This window comes from Tachyglossus aculeatus, chromosome 1 (genome assembly GCF_015852505.1).
Source record: "Tachyglossus aculeatus isolate mTacAcu1 chromosome 1, mTacAcu1.pri, whole genome shotgun sequence".
Taxonomy (NCBI): Eukaryota; Metazoa; Chordata; class Mammalia; order Monotremata; family Tachyglossidae; genus Tachyglossus; species Tachyglossus aculeatus.
The window spans coordinates 66066995-66089770 of NC_052066.1; the positions used below are offsets into that span (position 1 = coordinate 66066995).

The window sequence follows — 22776 nt, forward strand, 5'->3', positions numbered from 1 at the left end:
CAGCACTGTACTAAGCACTTGGGAAGTCCAAGTTGGCAGCATATAGAGACAGTCCCTGCCCAACAGTGAGCTCACAGTCTAGAAGGGGGAGACAGAGAACAAAACAAAACATATTAACAAATTAAAATAAATAGAATAGATATGTACAAGTAAAATAAATAAATAAATAGAGTAATAAATACGAACAAACATACATACATATATACAGGTGCTGTGGGGAAGGGAAGGAGGTATAATAATAATGATAATGATGATGGCATTTGTTAAGCGCTTACTATGTGTCAAGCACTGTTCTAAGTGCTGGGGGAGATACAAGGTAATCAGGTTGGCCCACGGGGGCTCACAGTCTTAATCCCCATTTTGCAGATGAGGTAGCTGAGGCACAGAGAAGTTAAGTGACTTGCCCATAGTCACACAGCTGACAATTGGCGGAGCTGAGATTTGAACCTATGACCTCTGACTCCCAAGCCCGGGCTCTTTCCGGTAAGCCAGGGTGCTTCTCTTTAGCAGCTATTGAAGCCCCATTTACAGTTGTTGAGGAAACTGAGGCACAGAGAAATTAAGTGTCTTATCCAAAGTCACAGAACAAGTCATTGGCAATCGACCAATCAATCAATCAATTGTAAATATTGAGTGCTTACTTTGTGCAGGGCAGTCAGTTAAGCATATTTATTGAGCACTTACTGTGTGTGCAGAGCACTGTACTAAGCGCTTGGGAGACACATTCCCTGCCCACAACATGAGTACAGTCTAGAAGCAGCATGGCTTAATGTGAGGAGAACCATCTTGGGAGTCAGAGGTCATGGGTTCTACTCCCGGCTCTGTTACTCGTCAGCTATGTGACCTTGGGCAAGTCGCTTAACTTCTCTGTGCCTCAATTACCTCATCCGTAAAATGGGGATTAAGACTGTGAGCCCCCCGTGGGACAACCTGATTACCTTGTATCTACCCCAGTGCTTAGAACAGTGCCAAGGCACATAGTAAGTGCTTAACAAATGCCATCATTATTATTTTTTCTAGACTGTGAGCCCATTGTTGGGTAGGGACTGTCAATATCAGTTGCCGAATTGTACTTTCCAAGCAGTACAGTGTCCTGCACACAGTAAATGCTCAATAAATACGATTGAATGAATGAATGAATTGCTGTAAAAGATGCCCATGTCAATGAACTAATCTTTAGGCCTGTTAGATTTATACCTTGGAAATAGCAGGGTCTAGCTAGTTGCCCAATTGGGTAACTCATTTTTTCAATCAGATAATCCATCTATAGACATTATTTATTGAGCACTTAGTGCAGACCACTGTCCCATTCATTCATTCATTCATTCAATCGTATTTATTGAGCGCTTACTGTGTGCAGAGCACTGGACTAAGCGCTTCGGAAGTACAAGTTGGCAATAAATAGAGACAGTCCCTACCCACCAGTGGGCTCACAGTCTAGAAGGGGGAGACAGAGAACAAAACAAAACATATTAACAAAATAAAATAAGCACTGCCCCCCAAGCACTTGTGGGGAGTACAATACAACAGAATGTGCAGACAGGCTCCCTGCCCACAAAGAGTTTGCCGCAGATGGGGAGACAGGCATTATTATAAATAAATCAACTAAAGAAAGACAAATCCCTAAAGTACTGTCAGTCTGAGGGTGCATCCCAAGTGCCCATAGGGTACAGCTTTTTCTATAGAGTTTTCTATAGGGGTTGGGGAAGGATGAAGAAAAAAACCACAACAGAAAGGAGCTAAAAACATTTTGAAACTAGGTGAGAATGCCTTCCTATTCAACCTCAGAAAGTATCCACAGTAAAACTGAACCCCCAGCAGGTAGGGGTAGGACAAAGAGAGATCTGATTTACAATCAGACAATGCTCCTATCGCACACTCAGACAAGGCTGAGGAGAAGTTTGAGTTCACAAAGGGCAAAATGAAGAGCACAGTGGGAGCTGGGACCAGGAAAGAGAACAAAAGAAAACAAATATGCCCAATGCCTTCGAATCTTACATTAAAGATACAGAGAACATGATCAAATATCCTGGTTATCCTCAGTTTAAGAATACAACCTCTCTTTCCAAGAACAAGGACGTTCGTGCCAATATCTATGAAATTTTTAAGCGAGTTGCCTTGATGATTTAAGGATACAACCTTGGATGAACAGGCATTACGCTCTTTTAACTGCCTTGAAAATGCACGCGCCGGCTTTGAGTTTGTATTCAGGATTCTTCCAAAGAAACTAATAGATACAGAAGAATAGCCTCGGATGAACAGTATAACACATGCATATTCCTTTCTTTGGTGTCACCAAAACTCCTTTCACCTGAGATAACCCGGGCAACTTGGATATATTATGTAAAGCTTAGAGAGTGGAGAAATTGAAATCCTACTTTAAAACATTATTGATTACAGATAGCTCTGAAAAATCTTCAGCTTCACTGCCAGAAGCATTAATTGCACATCCGAGAATGTCCTTATTTACCTCCAAAGGAAAAATAAAAATCGTCCTTGGTTTGGGGTTCAGATAAAGATGGATATAATAATAATGATTATGGTATTTGTTAAGGGCTTACTATGTGCCAGGCACTGTTCTAAGCAATGTATATGCATATATATGTATATACATACATACATATATTTGTGTGTGTGTGTCTATTTATATATATATATATATATATATATACACATGATAAACACACACACACACACACACACACACACACACACACACACACACAAACATATTTTCCCCTCTAGACTGTGAGCCCATTGTTGGGTAAGGGACCATCTCTATATATTGCCAACTTGTACTTCCCAAGCGCTTAGTACGGTGCTCTGCACACAGTAAGCACTCAATAAATACAACTGAATGAATGAATACACATCTATGCATAGACACAAACACGTATATGCACTATATAATATATAGATCTATGTATATATCTATATATATTCTCTCTATATGTATATAAACACATTGATGAATATTGCAACTCTGTAGACTTCTAAAACATAATCACATACATCTTTTTGCACCAGATTTATTAACTGCTACTCAGGGTTATTACATGATTTTTTTTCCTCGTTTGTAATTCAACTCCAAGCTCTTAAAGTTTCCCATCAATGTTCATGTAAAAATGCAGCTACACCGGCTCGGCTCACCAAATCCGGGAAACAGAAAAACGATTTAAAAACCCAATTATCCTAAAACCGGAACCTCTCACCAATCCCCAATCGCTCCACCTCTTTCGGATTCTGGCTAAAGAAAGCTTCTGCTCCGTAATCAAGAGAGGAGGACAAAATCATAACAAGAAAGAGAAAGAGAAAGGAAGAAGGCTGCACCCAGATGCTGTAGCCTGCCCGGCTCTATCTAGGCGACCCCATCATCTGGCGATGAGGGTTTTGTTTGTTTTTTTTTTTTCTCTCCCCTTTGATACCCTCCGTGCAGCCATCGCTCATCGGCGGCATCAGCGGATAACGTGCAGGATTGTACATGAAAAATGTCCACGTCTAGTAGGCAAGCAGGCAGGAGGAAAACAGCTGTCAGTTTCGGGGACTCCTCGCTAAAACACGGTTTCAGGTTTCTCCCTGTGTGTCCTCTCAACCCATCGGTCTCTTAGTGCCCCCCCATCCTAAATCCCTCCATCCATCTACCTTCTGAAATAGATGCGGATCCCGAAAAGGGCCAAACCGTAACGACAACAGTCCCTTAGAGATACTCACAACGGTGGAGAATTCCTACACATGCTGCTCCATTTTCTGGTTTTGCAAAAGATGGAAGGCGAATAGACAGGCTTTGCCGGAGGAAAGGAAAAGGGGGGCATCGCATCCCCGCACTGGTCCAGCCCACCGCAGAGGAGCCCCGCACGCTCTTGACGTCACGGATTCATGAATGGATGCAGGCCGGCCTGCTTTAGGATTCCGCCCAGACCTCGCTGGGCTGTGTGGCCTGCAAGAGAGAAATAAAAGAGGGGGTGACTGGGGGGACCGGAGCCTGGCCAATGGGCACAGGCCAACCGAGGCCTGCCTTCTTGGACGAGGGATCTGGTCACAGAGCAAACAGAGCTCGCCAATCCGGTTATTGGCCTCTGTCTCTCCCAGGGTTTGACAGGAGCCAGTAGCTTGAGAAGGGTTTGGTTTCATTCGATCGTTCGATCTCGTTTATGGAGCGCTCACTGGACGTGGAGCACCCACACTGGATCACTGGGTGTGTTGATTGATTGACTGATTGATTGATTGATTGGAGCACTGTGCTAAGCGCTTGGAAGAGGACGGTCTCCAGACCGTGAGCTCGTTGCGGGCTGGGAATGTGTCCGTCTGTTGTCACGGCGTACTCTCATTCATTCATTCAGTCGTATTTATGGAGCGCTTACTGTGTGCAGTGCACTGTACTAAGCGCTTGGGAAGTCCAAGTTGGCAACATATGGAGACGGTCCCTACCCAACAGCGGGCTCAATCAATCAGTCGTATTTATTGAGCTCTTACTGTGTGCAAAGCACTGTACTAAGCACTTGGGAAGTACAAATCAGCAATATATAGAGATGGTCCCTACCCGACAGCGGGCTCACAGTCTAGAAGGGGGAGACAGACAACAACAAAAAAAAATGTATTAACAAAATAAAATAAATAGAATAGTAAATGTGTACAAGTAAATAGAGTAATAAATCTGTACAAACATACATGCAGGTGCTGTGGGGAGGGGAAGGAAGTAAGGCGGGGGGGATGGGGAGAGGGAGGGGGAGAGGATGGAGGTATAATAATAGTAATGACATTTGTTAAGCGCTTACGATGTGCAAAGCACTGTTCCAAGCGCTGGGGAGGAAACAAGGGGGTCAGATTGTCCCACGTGGGGCTCACATCTTCATCCTACAGATGAGATAACTGAGGTCCAGAGAAGTGAAGTGACTTGCCCAAAGTCACGCAGCTGACAATTGGCAGAGCCGGGATTTGAACCCATGACCTCTAACTCCCAAGCCCATGCTCTTTCCACAGAGCCACGCTGTGCCTCTAACGCTGCACCTTATTATTACTGTGTGCCAAGCACTGTTCTAAGCGCTGAGGTAGATACAAGCTAATCAGGCTGTCCCACGTGGGGCTCACAGTCTTACTCCCCATTTTACAGATGAGGGAACTGAAGCCCAGAGAAGTGACTTGTCTAAAGTCACACAGCTGACAAGTGGCGGAGCCGGTACAGTGCTCTGCACACAGTAAGCGCTCAGTAAATACCACTGAATGAATACAACAACGGACACATAATAATAATGATGGCACTTGTTCATTCATTCATTCAGTCATACTTATTGAGCACTTACTGTGTGCAGAGCACTGTACTAAGCGCTTGGGAAGTACAAGTCGGTAACATATAGAGATGTACAAAGCACTGTTCTAAGCACTGGGGAGGACTCAAGGTGATCAGATTGTCCCACATAGGGCTCACAGTCTTCATCCCCATTTTCCAGATGAGGCAACTGAGGCACAGAGAAGTGAAGTGACTTGCCCAAAGTCACACAGATGACAATTGGCAGAGCCGGGGTTTGAACTCATGACCTCTGACTCCAAAGCCCGGGCTCTTTCCATTGAGCCACGCTGCTTCTCTAGAATTGAAAAGAGCACAGGCTGGGGAGCCAGAGGTCATGGGTTCTAATCCCGGCACGACCACTTGTCAGCTGTGTGACCTTGGGTAAGTCACTTAACTTCTCTGGGCCTCAGTTACTTCATCTGGAAAGTGGGGATGAAGACTGTGAGCCCCACCTGGGATAACCCGATTACCTTGTATCTACCCCAGCGTTTAGAACAGTGCTTGGCACATAGTAAGCGCTTAACAAATACCAACATTATTATTATTATTATTATTCCCTGCCCACAACGTGCTTATAACCCAGCTTCAGGGGAGCTGTGTGTGTGTGTGTGTGTGTGTGTGTGTGTGTGTGTGTTTGTGTGTGTGTTCATGTGCGTAACACGCAAGTCACTATTTCTATTACTGTCTGTCTCCCCCTCTGGACTGTAATCTCATCATGGGCAGGAAATGTGCCGGTTTATCGTACAGTGCTCTGCACACAGTAAGCGCTCAATAAATACCATTGGTCAATTGATAGACTGTATGCACCTACCAACTCTGTTAAATTGTACTCTCCCCAAGCACTTAGTACAATGCTCTGCACACAGTAAGCACTCAATAAATACCATTGGTTAATTAATAGACTGTATGTATCATTGCTCAGTGGAAAGAGCCCGGGCTTTGGAGTCAGAGGTCATGGATTCAAATCCCAGCTCTGCCAATTGTCAGCTGGGTGACTTTGGGCAAGTCACTTCACTTCTCTGGGCCTCAGTTACCTCATCTGTAAAATGGGGATTAAGACTGTGAGCTCCCTGTGGGACAACCTGATCGCCTTGTAACCTCCCCTGCGCTTAAAACAGTGCTCTGCACATAGTAAGCACTTAATAAATGCCATCATTATTATTATTACCAACTCTGTTATATTGTACTCTCGCCAAGCACTTAGTACAATGCTCTGCACACGGTAAGCACTCAATAAATACCACTGGTTGATTAATAGACTGTACATGTCTGTCTATTAACTCTGTTATATTGCACTCTTCCAAGCACTTAGTTCAGTGCTCTGCACGCAGTAAGTGCTTAATAAATACTATTGTTTGATTGATAGACTGTACGTGTCTAAGAATAATAATAATGGCATTTATTAAGCGCTTACTATGTGCGAAGCACTGGGGAGGTTACAAGGTGATCAGGTTGTCCCACGAGGGGCTCACAGTCTTAATCCCCATTTTACAGATGAGGGAACTGAGGTACAGAGAAGTGAAGTGACTTGCCCAAAGTCACCCAGCTGACAATTGGCGGAGCTGGGATTTGAACCCATGACCTCCGACTCCAAAGCCCGGGCTATTTCCACTGAGCCACGCTGCTTCTCTCCTAATAGTCTACTGTTTTAGCATGCTCTCCCCAGCGCTTAGTACAATGCTCTGCACACAGTAAGCACTCAATACATTCCACTGGTTGATTAATAGACTGTTCATGTCAACTACCTCTTGGACTCTCCCAAGGGCTTAGTACAGTGCTGTGCACACAGTGAGCACTCAGTAGATATGATCAAATGAATGAATGAATGAATGAATGAATGAATGTTAAGCTCGTTGATCCTACTGAAACCCTGATTATTGTTAATGAACAAAGGGGTAGGAAAATCATTTGGATGAAAAAATCATAGTGATATTTGTTAAGCTTTGTTAAGCACTTACTATGTGCAGAGCACCGTGCTAAGCACTGGGGTGAAGACAAGATCATCAGGTCCCACATGGGGTTTGCCGTCTAAGTAGCGGGGAGGAGAGGTACTGAATCCCCATTTGGCAGATGAGGGAACTGAGTCACAGAGAATCTTCATTCATTCATTCATTCAATCGTATTTATTGAGCACTTACTATGTGCAGAGCACTATACTGAGCTGAAGAGAGTACAACACAGAGAATCTTCATTCATTCATTCATTCATTCATTCAATCGTATTTATTGAGCACTTACTATGTACAGAGCACTATATTGAGCTGAAGAGAGTACAATACAACAAAAAGCAGAGTACAATACAACAAAAAGCAGACACATTTCCTGCCCAGAATGAGCTTACAGTTGGCGGGGGAGATAGACAACAATATAAATAAATGACAGATATAACGATAATAATATTAATGATGGCATTTGTTAAGCACTTACTATGTGCAAAGCACTGTTCTAAGCGCTGGGAGGAATACAAGGTGGTCAGGTTGTCCCACGGAGGGCTCACCATCTTAATCCCCATTTTCCAGATGAGGTAACTGAGGCCCAGTGAAGTGACTTGCCCAAAGTCACACAGCCGACAAGTGGCGGAGCCGGGATTAGAACCCATGACCTCTGACTCCCAAGCCCGGGCTCTTTCCACTGAACTACGCTGCTTCTGTGCATTGACACTTTATGCATTTACATAAATGCTGAGGTGCTCGGAGGGAGGGTCGGGGGGAGCGGGGAGATCAATCAATCATATTTATTGAGCGCTTACTGTGTGCAGAGCACTGTACTAAGCGCTTGATGAATAAAGGGAGCAAGTTGGGGCGATGCAGAAGGGAGTGGGAGAAGAGAAAAGTGGGGTTTAGTCTGGGAAGACCTCTTGGAGGAGATGTGCCTTCAGTGACGCTGAGATGTGAAGTGACTTGCCCAAGGTCACACAGCAGACAAATGGGGGAGCCAGGATTAGGACCTCTTGATTCCCAGGCCCATGCTCTTTCCACGAGGCCACAAGCCACGGTCCAGAAATTAATCAGTAAATCCATCTGCGGTATTTACTGAATACCTACAGAGCAGCGAACTAAGCGTTTGGCAGAGTACAGAGAACCGGTGTGGCCTAATGGATAGAGCACAGGCTTAGGAGTCAGAAGGGTCTGGGTTCTAATCCCAGTTCTGCCACTTGTCTGCTGTGTGACCTAGGGCAAGTCACTTCACTTCTCTGGGCCTCAGTTCCTCTACGAAATGGGGATTAAGACTGTGAGCCCCATGGGGGACGGGGACTAGGTTCAACCTGATTCCTTCTCCAGCCCAGCCCGCACCCTCCGCTCCTCTGCCGCCGCTAACCTCCTCACTGGGCCTCGTTCTCGCCCGTCCCGCCGTCGACCCCCAGCCCACGTCAATCAATCAATCAATCATATTTATTGAGTGCTTACTGTGTGCAGAGCACTGTACTAAGCGCTTGATGAATAAAGGGAGCAAGTCGGGGCGATGCAGAAGGGAGTGGGAGAAGAGAAAAGTGGGGTTTAGTCTGGGAAGACCTCTTGGAGGAGATGTGCCTTCAGTGAGGCTAAGAGACGTGAAGTGACTTACCCAAGGTCTCACAGCAGACAAATGGGGGAGCCAGGATTAGGACCTCTTGATTCCCAGGCCCGTGCTCTTTCCACGAGGCCACAAGTCACGGTCCAGAAATTAATCAGTAAATCCATCTGCGGTATTTACTGAATACCTACAGAGCAACGAACTAAGCGTTTGGCAGAGTACAGAGAACCGGTGTGGCCTAATGGATAGAGCACAGGTTTAGGAGTCAGAAGGGTCTGGGTTCTAATCCCAGTTCTGCCACTTGTCTGCTGTGTGACCTGGGGCAAGTCACTTCACTTCTCTGGGCCTCAGTTCCTCTACGAAATGGGGATTAAGACTGTGAGCCCCATGGGGGACAGGGACTAGGTTCAACCTGATTCCTTCTCCAGCCCAGCCCGCACCCTCCGCTCCTCTGCCGCCGCTAACCTCCTCACTGGGCCTCGTTCTCGCCCGTCCCGCCATCGACCCCCAGCCCACGTCAATCAATCAATCAATCGTATTTATTGAGCGCTTACTGTGTGCAGAGCACTGTACTAAGCGCTTGAGCACTGTACTAAGCGCTAAGCACGTCCTCCCCCTGGCCTGGAATGTCTTCCCTCCGCACATCGGCCAAGCTAGCTCTCTTCCTCCCTTCAAAGCCTTACTGAACGCTCACCTCCTCCAGGAGGCCTTCCCACACTGAGCCCCCTCCTTCCTCTCCCCCTTATACCCCCTCTCCATCCCCCCCACCTTACCTCCTTCCCCTCACCACAGCACCTGTATATATATGTTTGTCCATATTTATTACTCTATTTATTTAAATGGAGATTCACCAAATGAAATTTAAAACTACAATCAGTCAATCCAGTGGTATTGATTGAGTACTTACTGTGTGCAGAGCACCGCACTAAGGGCTTGGGAGAGTAAAGTGGAGTTGGCAGACCTGTTCCTTGACCACAGTGAGCTTCCAGCAGTCTATAAATGCTAAGGTTGCTCACAACAAAGGTTGATTGAGGGTTATGGAGGCTCCTTACATGGATTTACGCTCCAACCTTGGCCCCCAGAGCACACGGACTTGGAGTTGGAAAGGGGATTGGAAAAAGGTTAAAATGGAAGTAACCCCAATTTAGCTTGCCCTAGCCTATTTTCCCTCAAGGGCTGATTTAAAAGAGAAAGTTCACCAAAAGAAGCAGCCTGGCCTAGTGGAAAGAGCACGGGACTGAGTCTGAGGACCTGGGTTCTAGTTTCAGCTCCACCACTTGCCTGTCTCGTGACCTCAGGCAAATCCTTTACCGTGAGCCCGTTGTTGGGTAGGGACTGTCTCTATATGTTGCCAACTTGTACTTCCCAAGCGCTTAGTCCAGTGCTCTGCACACAGTAAGTGCTCAATAAATACGATTGAATGAATTTATTTATTTTACTTGTACATATTTATTCGATTTATTTTATTTTGTTAATATGTTTTGTTTTGTTGTCTGCCTCCCCCTTCTAGACTGTGAGCCCTCTGTTGGGTAGGGACCATCTCTAGATGTTCCTGACTTGTACTTCCCAAGCGCTTAGTCCAGTGCTCTGCACCCAGTAAGCGCTCAGTAAATACGACTGACTGAATGAATGAATAAATGTGAGCCCGCAGTTGGGTAGGGACCGTCTCTATATGTTGCCAACTTGTACTTCCCAAGCGCTTAGTCCAGTGCTCTGCACACAGTAAGCGCTCAATAAATACGATTGAATGAATTTATTTATTTTACTTGTACATATTTATTCTATTTATTTTATTTTGTTAATATGTTTTGTTTTGTTGTCTGCCTCCCCCTTCTAGACTGTGAGCCCGCTGTTGGGTAGGGACCGTCTCTAGATGTTGCCACCTTGTACTTCCCAAGCACTTAGTACAGTGCTCTACACGCAATAAGCGCTCAATAAATTCGATTGAATGAATGAATGAATGAACGTGTTTCTACCCCAGCACTTAGAACAGTGCCTGGCATATAGTAAGCACTTAACACCAGGGATGTCTGGCTGGGTTAGCTCAAGTGAAGTCTGGTTTAGAAAAAACAATAAAATACCCAGCTCGGTCCCCAATGTTCTTACCTGTTCTAAACATTCGTTGTCTGTCTCCACCTTCTAGACTGCGAGTCCGTTGTTGGGTAGGGACCATCTCTATATGTTGCCAACTTGGACTTCCCAAGCGCTTAGTACAGTGTTCTGCACACAGTAAGCGCTCAATAAATACGATTAACTGAATGAATGAATTCCCTCATAACTTATTGAATTATGCAAACTGCTGCGGTTTCCCTCCTTCACATTTACTATTTGCCTCACTCCCATCCCCACAGCACGTATGCACAGATCTTTAAATCATATGTTATAAATGAGTTATTTATTCACATTAATGCCTGTCTCCCCCTCACGACTGTAAGCTCATTATGGACAGGGAATGTGTCTGCTAATTCTGTTGTACTGTACTCTTCCAAATGCTTAGTACCATGCCCTACACATAATAATAATAATAATCATGGCATTTGTTAAGCGCTTACTATGTGCAAAGCACTGTTCTAAGCATTGGGGGGGATACAATGTGATCAAGTTGTCCCACGTAGGGCTCACAGTCTTAATCCCCATTTTTACAGATGAGGTAACTGAGGCTCAGAGAAGTTAAGTGACTTGCCCAAGGTCACACAGCAGACTTGTGGTGGAGCTGGCATTCGAACCCATGACCTCTGACTCCAAAGCCCAGGCTCTTCCCCCTGAGCCATGCTGCTAAGCGCTCAATAAGTCCCATTGACTGATTGATTGATAGAGGAGGAGACAAATATTAAAATGAATTATGGATATAGAGCGAAGCAGTGTTGCTCAGTGGAAAGAGCCCGGGCTTTGGAGTCAGAGGTCATGGGTTCAAATCCCGGCTCCGCCACTTGTCAGCTGTGTGACTTTGGGCAAGTCACTTCACTTCTCTGTGCCTCAGTTACCTCATCTGTCAAATGGGATGAAAACTGTGAGCCCCCCATGGGACAACCCGATCACACTGTAACCTCCCCAGTGCTTAGAATAGTGCTTTGCACATAGTAAGTGCTTAATAAATGCTATCACTATTATTATATGTTTAGTTTCTCTGGTTACAACCTTGACCTCTCTAGCAACATAACTTCCCTACTGTTTGGCTGTGGGTGGGGTGAATATCACGTGCTTAAAGGGTACAGATCTAGGTGAAACAAAAAGGAGAGGGATAAGGGGAAATAAGGGGTCAGTCATGGAAGGCCTCTTGGAGGAGGAGGGATTTTAATAAGGCAAAATGCTTTACGATTTACTATTATCTGTTCTGTCCCGCAAGGGTGAATAATATTTCATTCAAGGGAGTGGACGAGGAAGTCTTAGAACAGTGCTTTGCACATAGTAAGCGCCTAGTAAATGCCCTTAAAAAAAAGTCTGCTTTAACTTTAAAATAACGATTGTAGCGAACAACCAATGAAACAGTGAAACCAGGTTAATTTGAATGCAAGGAATGGAAATAATCCACAGAGTGATCCAATATTTTTATTTAAGGTCAGTATGGCACCTAGTAAGCTGGGGGAATGAAAAGTGCTTTGAATAACTTGCCATTTTGAATAAACTAATATAGACAAAAAAACCCAATAACTAAGGTTTAATGATATTATCGTAACCAAGATGGTTGGTGTATGAGGGAGGTGGAAATTCTTCTTAGACCAAGTACAAACACACTTAAATAGAAGGCAAATGAATCCCCAAATTAATAAAACATTCAACTTCCCCAAAATACATCATTCCATAAAATCAAAATTCTGGTTGACAGCCCAAAAACTAACCTTCTGTTAGCTGAAAATAACAGTACTTTGAATTTATAAATTATTTATCTTTAGTAATGTCTGTCTCTCCCTCTATACTGTAAGCTCGTTATGGGCAGGGAACAGAGCTACTAATTCTGCCAAATTATATTCTCCCAAGTGCTGAGTACAGTGCTCTGCACATAGTAAGTGCTCAATAAATACCACTGATTTTTATTAAGTGATTTATCCAGTACTTTTCCTCCATAGAGTTCAAATCACCTTCACATTCATTCATTGTCATATTTATTGAGCACTTTCTGTGTGCATAGCACTGTACTAAACTCCTGGGAAGTTAATATATTGATCTTCACAGATATTTAATACAGTGCTTTCTCAGACAGCATCCTTTTTTTAAAAATGTTAACCATTAAAAAAAACTTAAGCACTTAACGTGCTTAAAATGTACCAAGCACTGGGGTGGACACAAGTTAATCAGGTTGGACACAGTTCATGTCCCACGCGGTGCTCACAGTCTTAATCCCCATTTTACAGGTGAGGGAACTGAGGCACAGAGAAGTGAAGTGACTTGTCCAAGGTCCCAGAGCAGACAAGTGGCAGAGCTTGAATTAGAACCCAGATCCTTCTGACTCATGGCATGCTCTACTGTGTCCAACCCGATTTGCTCATATCCTCCCCAGCGCTTAGTACAGTGCCTGGCACATAGTAAACGCTTAACAAATACCATCATTTTATTATTATTATTATCTAGACTGGAAGCCCACTGTTGGGTAGGGACCGTCTCTATATGTTGCCAACTTGTACTTCCCAAGAGCTTAATACAGTGCTCTGCACACAGTAAGTGCTCAATAAATACGATTGAATGAATGAATGAATTATTATTATTATTTTATTCTTCTTATTATTATTATTATTCACTAGGCAGAGCTATTTCTCCTTTTCACAACCAACCTTTTGGGTCTCTAAATATTCTGCCCCACCCTTTTCCTTTTCAGCCCAGGGGAGCCCTTCCTTGACCTGCTCATGAAGAAAATAATAATAATAATAATGGTATTTGTTAAGCGCATACTATGTGCCAAGCACTGTTCTAAGCACTGGGGTGGATACAAGGTAAATGGAAATCTAATCCTGGCTCTGCCAGTTGCTTGCTATGTGACCCTGGGCTAGTCACTTAACTTCTCTATTCTTCAGTTCTCCTGTTGACCCTTTGACTTAGACTGTGATTCCCAAGGGGGACGTGGCTCAGTGGAAAGAGCCCAGGCTTTGAAGTCAGATGTCATGGGTTCAAATCCCAGGTCCGCCAATTGTCAGACCTGTGACTTTGGACAAGTCACTTCTCTGTGCCTCAGTTCCCTCATCTGTAAAATGGGGATTAAGACTGTGAGCCCCCCGTGGGACAACCTGATCACCTTGTAACCTCCCCAGTGCTTAGAACGGTGCTTTGCACATAGTAAGCGCTTAATAAACACCATGATTATTATTGTTAAGAGGGACAGGGACTGTGGCCAAACTAATTAACCTGCATTTATCCCAGTGCTTTATCCTAGTGCTATATGTTAATGTTTGACACATACGAAGCATGTAACGAATACCATATATTTTTAAAAAAGGAAATTCCAGAGAAGAGGAACAGCATGAACTAGAGGTCAGAAATGGAGGAATAATAATAATAATAATAATAATAATAATAATAATAATAATAATTTCAATCGTATTTATTGAGCACTTACTGTGTGCAGAGCACTGTACTAAGCACTTGGGAAGTACAAGTTGGCAACATATAGAGACGGCCCCTACCCAACCGTGGGCTCACAGTCTAGAAGGGGGAGAGAGACAACCAAACAAAACATATTAACAAAATAAAATAAATAGAATAAATATGTACAAATAAAATAAATAAATAGAGTAATAAATCTGTACAAACATATACACATATATACAGTGGCTGTGGGGAGGGGAAGGAGGTAAGGCAGGGGGGGTGGGGAGGGGGAGGAGGGGGAGAGGAAGGAGGAGGCTCAGTCTGGGAAGGCCTCCAAAATAATGATAATAATGGCATTTGTTAAGCGCTTACTATATGCCAATCACTGTTCTAAGTGCCGGGGTGGACACAAGGTAATCAAGTTGTCCCACGTCAGGCTCACGGTCTTCATCCCCATTTTACAGATGAGGGTACCGAGGTACAGAGAAGTGAAGCGTCTTGCCCTAGGTCACCCAGCAGACAAGCGGCAGAGCCAGGATTAGAACCCACGTCCTCTGACTCCCGAGCCCAGGCTCCTGCCACTAAGCCACGCTGCTTCAGGAATAGATACAGTTGGACAGGGTGCTTAGGAGGAGGGAAAAGTGCACGATGCTGAGTAGTAAATTGAGAGAGTCTAAACGTAAGACAGAGAAAGCGGATGGTAAGGAGTTACTGCTTGACAACGACAGTAGCCATTTTTTGTGCTCCTCCCCAAGAACGAGAGAAAAGAATGAGAGAAAAGCTGTGATGTGTTGTATTGCACTCTCCCAAGCCCTTAGCGTAGTGCTCTTGACACAATAAGTGCTCAATAAATATGACAGAATGAATGAATAGACTGTGAGCCCACTGTTGGGTAGGGACTGTCTCTATATGTTGCCAACTTGTACTTCCCAAGCGCTTAGTACAGTGCTCTGCACACAGTAAGTGCTTAATAAATGCAACTGATTGATTGACCTAGCTGATAATTTAGCAGCAAGAAGCACCATGGCCTATTCATTCATTCATTCATTCAATCGTATTTATTGAGTGCTTACTGCGTGCAGAGCACTGGACTAAGCACTTGGGAAGTCCAAGTCGGCAACATATAGAGATGGTCCCTACCAAACAGTGGGCTCACAGTCTAGAACGGGGAGACAGACAACAAAACACAACATATTAACACAATAAAATAAAGGGAATAAATATGTACAAATAAATGGAGTAATAAATATGTGCAAACATATATACATATATACATATATACATGTGCTGTGAGGAGGGGAAGGAGGTAAGGTGGGCGGAACAGGGAAGGGGATGAGGGGGAGAGGAAGGAGGGGGCTCAGTCTGGGTATTGACCTCCTGGAGGGGGTGAGCTCTCAGTATTCGTTCATTCATTAATTCAATTGTATTTATTGAGCGCTTACTGTGTACAGAGCACTGTACTAAGCGCTTCGGAAGTCCAAGTCGGCAACATCTAGAGACAGTCCCTACCTAACAGCAGGCTCACAGTCTAGAAGGGGGAGACAGACAACAAAACACAACATATTAACACAGTAAAATAAATGGAATAAATATGTACAAGCAAAATAAATGAATAGAGTAATAAATATGTACAAACATATATACAGGTGCTGTGGGGAGGGGAAGAAGGGGGAGAGGAAGGAGGCCTACTGAAAAGAGCCGGAGCCTAGGAGTCAGGAAGCTTGCATTCTAATTCATTCAATCGTATTTATTGAGTGCTTACTGTGTGCAGAGCAATGTACTAAGCGCTTGGGAAGTACAAGTTGGCAACATATAGAGACGGTCCCTACCCATCAACGGGCTCACAGTCTAGAAGGGGGAGACGGACAATTCCCAGTTTTGCTACCTGTCTGCTGTGTGACTTTGGGAAATTCACCTAACTTGTCTGTGCTTCAGTTTCCCTCTGGAAAGTGAGGATAACCTAAATCTATTCTCCTTCCTCCTTAGACTGGGAGCGCCATATGGGATAGTGGCTGCGTCCAATCTGCTCCTATCGTATCCAATCTCAGTGGTTGTAAAATGCTTGGAACGTGTTGAGTGCTTCACAGATGGCAAAATTATTATTATCAAAATGCATATGGCTTTTCTGGTTTCCTCAAAAAGCTACACGGAATGATTTTAGTAATTGATCATGTAAAAATCCCTCCAAATAGGAGAAACAGTTCAACGAGGCATGCTCCACTGTGAAGGGGGCAACTTTAAGGGGAATGGGCAAAATTCACTAAACCATTCTCTCCCCAAAGATGACAGAACTACATTCACGGATTTCTGCTACTAAAAATTTCATAATGTCTACAGTTTCTCCAGGTAAATTTCATTTCTTTTGTCTCTCCTAAAAGCGTAAGGGACTGTCATCCATAATTCAATATATAATACACTTTAGACTGGTCCTTCCTCCCCCTTCTTTTTTCTTTTCCTGTTTTTTCCCTAATATCAAAAGAAGAGAAAATATGTTTCTTCCTCTGTTTCTTCCTCAAACCACCCCCACCCTCACCCCTCTTCTCTGGGAAGCAACGTGGCCTTGTGGAAAGAGCATAGGCCCGGGAGTAAGAAGACCTGGGTTCTAATCCGGACTCAGCCACTGATATGCTGTGTGAACTTGGGCAAGTCGCTTCATTTCTCTGTAACTCACTTTTCTCATCTGTAAAATGGGGATTAAATCCTACTCCTTCTTAGACCGTGAGCTCCATGGGGGACATGGACTGTGTCCAACCTGATTATCTTATAACCACCCAAATGTTAGAACAGTGTTTGACACCTCGTAACCACTTAAGAAGTATTATTATGATTTCCATTAATGATAATAATGACAATAATAATAATAATAATAATAATCTCTGTTAGTTTACTAGTAAGAGGGGGTCCTTATTCAGGGATTTTTCATGCCACTTGGTGGACAAACTGAGTCCCGGTTTAGCATAACATCATCATTATCATCATCATCAATCGTATTTATTGAGTGCTTACTGTGTGCAGAGCACTGTACTAAGCGCTTGGGAAGTACAAGTTGGCAACATATAGAGACGGTCCCTACCTAATAATGGGCTCACAGTCTAGAAGGGGGAGACAGAGAACAAAACAAAACATATTAACAAAATAAAATAAATAGAATAAATATGTACAAATAAAATAAATAAATAATTAGAGTAATAAATACATACAAACATATGTACGTATATACAGGTGCTGTGGGGAGGGGAAGGAGGTAAGGTGGGGGGGATGGGGAGGGGGAGGACGGAGAGAGGAAGGAGGGGGCTCAGTCTGGGAGCATTATCATGGTATGGGCAATTAATAATAATAATAATAATAATAATAGTATTTGTTAAGTGCATACTATGTGCCAAGCACTGTTCTAAGCACTGAGCTTGATACAAAGTTATCAGGTTGTCCCACATGGGGCTCACAGTCTTAATCCCCATTTTACAGATGAGGTAACTGAGGCCCAGAGAAATGAAATGATTTGCCCAAAGTCACACAGCTGACACGCGACGGAGCCAGGATTAGAACCCACGACCTCTGACTCCCAAGCCCGGGCTCTTTCCACTAAGTCACGCTGCTTCTTGAGACGCTGCATGGCCTAGTGGATCTAATGCAGACCTGGGAATCAGAAGGACCCGGGATCTAATTTCAGGTCGGCTGTCTGTCTGCCGTGTGACCTTGGGTATGTCACTTAACTTCTCTGTGCTTCGCTTACCTCTTCTGTAAAATGGGGATTGGGACTGTGAGCCTCACGTGGGACATGGACTGTGTCCAACCTGATTAGCTTGTTTCTACCCCGGCGCTTAAAACAGTGCCTGACAGAGAGTAAGCACTTAACAAATGCCATAAAAAATACCGTTGATCGATTGTTTGATCTCCAAACCTCTTCAACATTCCCACCTCCTCCCGGATGCCTTTCCCCTGAATCCACAACACTTCAAGTCCCATTAAGTCAAAGGAATCCTTAGTACTTCTGTATTGATTCCCTCCTCAACATTTATAGTAATAATAATAAAATTAATAATTATGGTATTTGTGAAGTGCTTACTATGTGCCAAGCACTGTTCTAAGTACTAGGGTAGATACAACGTCATCAAGTGGGGCTCACAGTCTTAATTCTCATTTTACAGATCATCATCATCATCATCAATCGTATTTATTGAGTGCTTACTATGTGCAGAGCACTGTACTAAGCGCTTGGGAAGTACAAATTGGCAACACATAGAGACAGTCCCTACCCAACAGTGGGCTCACAGTCTAAAAGGGGGAGACAGAGAACAAAACCAAACATGCTAACAAAATAAAATAAATAGGATAGATATGTACAAGTAAAATAAATAAATAAATAAATAGAATAATAAATATGTACAACCATATATACATATATACAGCTGATATACATATATACAGATGAGGTAACTGAGGCACAGAGAAGTTTAGTGACATGGGGATTAAGATTGTGAGCCCCCCGTGTGACAAGCTGATCACCTTGTAATCTCCCCAGCGCTTAGAACAGTGCTTTGCACATAGTAAGCGCTTAATAAATGCCATTATTATTATTATTATTATTAAGTGGTTTGCCCAAGGTCACAGAGCAGACTTGTGGTGGAGTCAGGATTAGAACCCAGGTCCTTCTGACTCCCCTAGCGGAAATGGATAATGATTCATTCATTCATTCATTAATAATGATGACACTTGTTAAGCGCTTGCTATGTGCAAAGGACTGTTCTAAGCGCTGAGGGGGGATGAGCTTCTCACGCTGCTGAGAAGCAGTGTGGCTCAGTGGAAAGAGCCCGGGCTTTGGAGTCAGAGGTCATGGGTTCAAATCCCATCCCCGGCAATTGTCAGCTGTGTGACTTTGGGCAAGTCACTTAACTTCTCTGTGCCTCAGTTACCTCATCTGGAAAATGGGGATTAAGACTGTGAGCCCCCTGTGGGACAACCTTATCACCTTGTAACCTCCCCAGTGCTTAGAACAGTGCTTTGCACATTGTAAGCACTTAATAAATGCCAATATCATTATTATTATTACAAGGTGATCAGGTTGTCCCACGTGAGGCTCACAGTCTTAATCCCCATTTTACAGATGAGGTAACTGAGGCACAGAGAAGTTGAGTGGCTTACCCAAGGTCACACAGCTGACAAGTGGCGGAGCCGGGATTCAAACCCATGACCTCTGACTCCCAAGCCCGCGCTCTTTCCACTGAGCCACGCTGCTTCCCCGACTAGACACTAGACATACAACAGCAAACTGGGGCTCTCTGAACCCCACTATTCCAGGCTTCTGGCGCAAAATGATCCAACAGAAAGATCTGATTTTTCCTAGGAACTGTGCAATTAGGCTCGAATCAAATGCTGATCATCTCCATCCCAAGAGTAACTAATACTCAGTAATACGTTAGTGATGCTTAATAGGCAAGAAATGCAAAATGTATCCAATGTGCTAACTCTCACAGACACTTTTTTATGGTATTGGTTAAGTGCATATCTATTCTATTTATTTTATTTTGTTAATATGTTTTGTTTTGTTCTCTCTCTCCCCCTTCTAGACTGTGAGCCCACTGTTGGGTAGGGACCGTCTCTATATTCATTCAATCGCATTTATTGAGCGCTTACTGTGTGCAGAGCACTGTACTAAGCGCTTGGGAAAGTCCGAGTTGGCAACCTATAGAGACGGTCCCTACCCAACAGTGGGCTCACAATCTATTCATTCATTCATTGAATCGTATTTACTGAGCGCTTACTGTGTGCAGAGGACTGTACTAAGCACTTGGGAAGTACAAGTCGGCAACGGATAGAGACGGGCCCTACCCTCTATATGTTGCCAACTTGTACTTCCCAAGCGCTTAGTACACTGCTCTGCACACAGTAAGCGCTCAATAAATATGATTGATTGATTGTCAGGCATCGTACTAAGCGCTGGGGTGACTACAAGCTAATCAGGTTGCACACAGTCCATGTCCCACGTGGGGCTCACAGTATTAATTTCAATTTTACAGATGAGGTCATGGAGGCCCAGAGAAGTGTGGTGACTTGCCCAAGATCACACAGTGAGCCCACTGTTGGGTAGGGACCTATATGTTGCCAACTTGTACTTCCCAAGCGCTTAGTTCAGTGCTCTGCACACAGTAAGCGCTCAATAAATACGATTGAATGAATGAATGAAAGCGACACAGCGGGGAATAGAACCCAAGTCCTTGACGCCCGGGCCCATGCTCTATCCAGTAGGCCACACTGCTTCTCATAGTATCGGTGATAGAGTCCCAAGGGGATCGGGGGCAAATAAACACCACTGATTGATGAATTAACTGATTGATGAATTGACTGATTGATTTCGCACTCATCTCTCCACTCCTCAACATCCCCTAATGGTTGCCCATTCCTGCCCATGTCACGCGGAAATTCCTGACAATTAGCTTTAATCCCTCAATCTTCTCTCTCCCCCCACCCTACTGCTCCTAGCTCCTCTCCCACTACTTCCCAGCTTTCCCACTTCACCCCAATAAGGCCAAACTACTCGCTGGCTCTCACTATCATCTCTTTTTCCACTTGCCTCCTCCTCACACCCTCCCTCCCGAAACTCCCTCCGAGAAGCGGCGAGGCCTAGCAGAAAGAGGACAGGCCCGGGAATCAGAGGACCTGGGTTCTAATCCCTGCTCTGCTGATTCCTTGCTGTGTGACCAGAGCCTCAGTTTCCTCAACCATAAAATAGGAACTAAAAGCCCGTTCTCCCTTCTACTCTGACTCTACTCTGTGGGACGGAGACTGTGTCCAACCAGATTAGCCCAGCGCTTAGAACAGTGCTTGACACCTTGTAAACATTTAACAAATACCAAAATAATGATAACAAATACCACAGTAATATCTGTCAGTCCTCTAATCATCAACAGTATTTATTGAGCGCTTACTGTGTGCAGAGCACTGTACTAAGCGCTTGGGAAGTACAAATTGGCAACATATAGAGACAGTCCCTACCCAACAGTGGGCTCACAGTCTAATCTCCCTGTCTTCATAGTTCTTCTAAAATCGCAACTCCCTGTTATTATATTTTTACGTATATTGCACATATTTACATATTACAATATATGTACATATACATATACAATATATTGTACATATATTGTACATATTTACATATTCTATTTATTTTATTTTGTTAATGTGTTTTGTTTTGTTGTCTGTCTCCCCCTTCTAGGCTGCGAGCCCGCAGTTGGGTAGGGACTGTCTTTATGTGTTGCCAACTTGTACTTCCCAAGCGCTTAGTACAGTGCTCTGCACACAGTAAGTGCTCAAGAAATACGATTGAATGAGTGAATGAATGAATATTGTACATATTTACATATATTATACATATATTACAATATATGTACATAGATTACAATATATGTACATATGCATATACAATATATTGTACATATATTGTACATATTTACATATTCTATTTATTTTATTTTGTTAATATGTTTTATTTTGTTGTCTGTCTCCCCCTTCTAGACTGTGAGCCCACTGTTGGGTAGGGACCATCTCTATATGTTGCCAACTTCTAATAATAATAATGATGGCATTTGTTAAGCGCTTACTATGTGCAGAGCACTGTTCTAAGCGCTGGATACAAGGTGATCAAGTTGTCCCACATGGGGCTCACAGTCTTAATCCCCATTTTCCAGATGAGGTAACTGAGGCTCAGAGAAGTTAAGTGACTTGCCCAAGGTCACACAGCAGACATGTGGCAGAGCCGGGATTCGAACCCATGACCTCTGACTCCAAAGTACTTCCCAAGCGCTTAGTACAGTGCTCTGCACACAGTAAGCGCTCAGTAAATACGATTGAATGAGTGAATGAATGAATATTGTACATATTTACATATATTGTACATATATTACAATATATGTACATATACATACACAATATATTGTACATATATTGTACATATTTACATATTCTATTCATTTTATTTTGTTAATATGTTTTGTTTTGTTGTCTATCTCCCCCTTCTAGGCTGTGAGCCCGTTGTTGGGTAGGGACCATCTCTATACGTTGCCAACTTGGACTTCCCAAGCACTTAGTACAGTGCTCTGCACACAGTAAGCGCTCAATAAATACGATTGAATGAATGAATGAATGAATGAATGAATGAATATTATAATTATCATTATAATAATTATTATTTGGAAACCCAGAATCCGGACAGCATGACTCCAGAGTTTGGGGTGCCACTCCCAAAAAGCTCAATGTTTAAAAGTTCTAGAAGTATCTGGACCCTTATGACAATGATTTCACATTGATTTCCTTCAAGAAAGAACTCTACTTATTGTTTCTAAAATCACAACTCCCTGAGGAGGCCTTCCCAAATTAACCTCTCATTAAGCGCTTAGTACAGTGCTCTGCACACAGTAAGCGCTCAATAAATACAATTGATTGATTGATTGATTGATTGTTTGA

The 22776-nt window shown here is 43.6% G+C and overlaps 1 protein-coding gene across 1 annotated transcript in view; it reads right to left on the minus strand.

The window, feature by feature from the left end:
- The window catches only part of MAP3K13 (mitogen-activated protein kinase kinase kinase 13), a 169834-nt gene extending 165903 nt beyond the window's left edge, over positions 1-3931 (minus strand). Inside the window, 1 exon segment of the mRNA XM_038743278.1 lies at positions 3712-3931. The gene's annotated coding sequence lies outside the window, so the exon portion shown is untranslated.
- Between the last annotated feature and the right edge of the window lie 18845 nt (positions 3932-22776).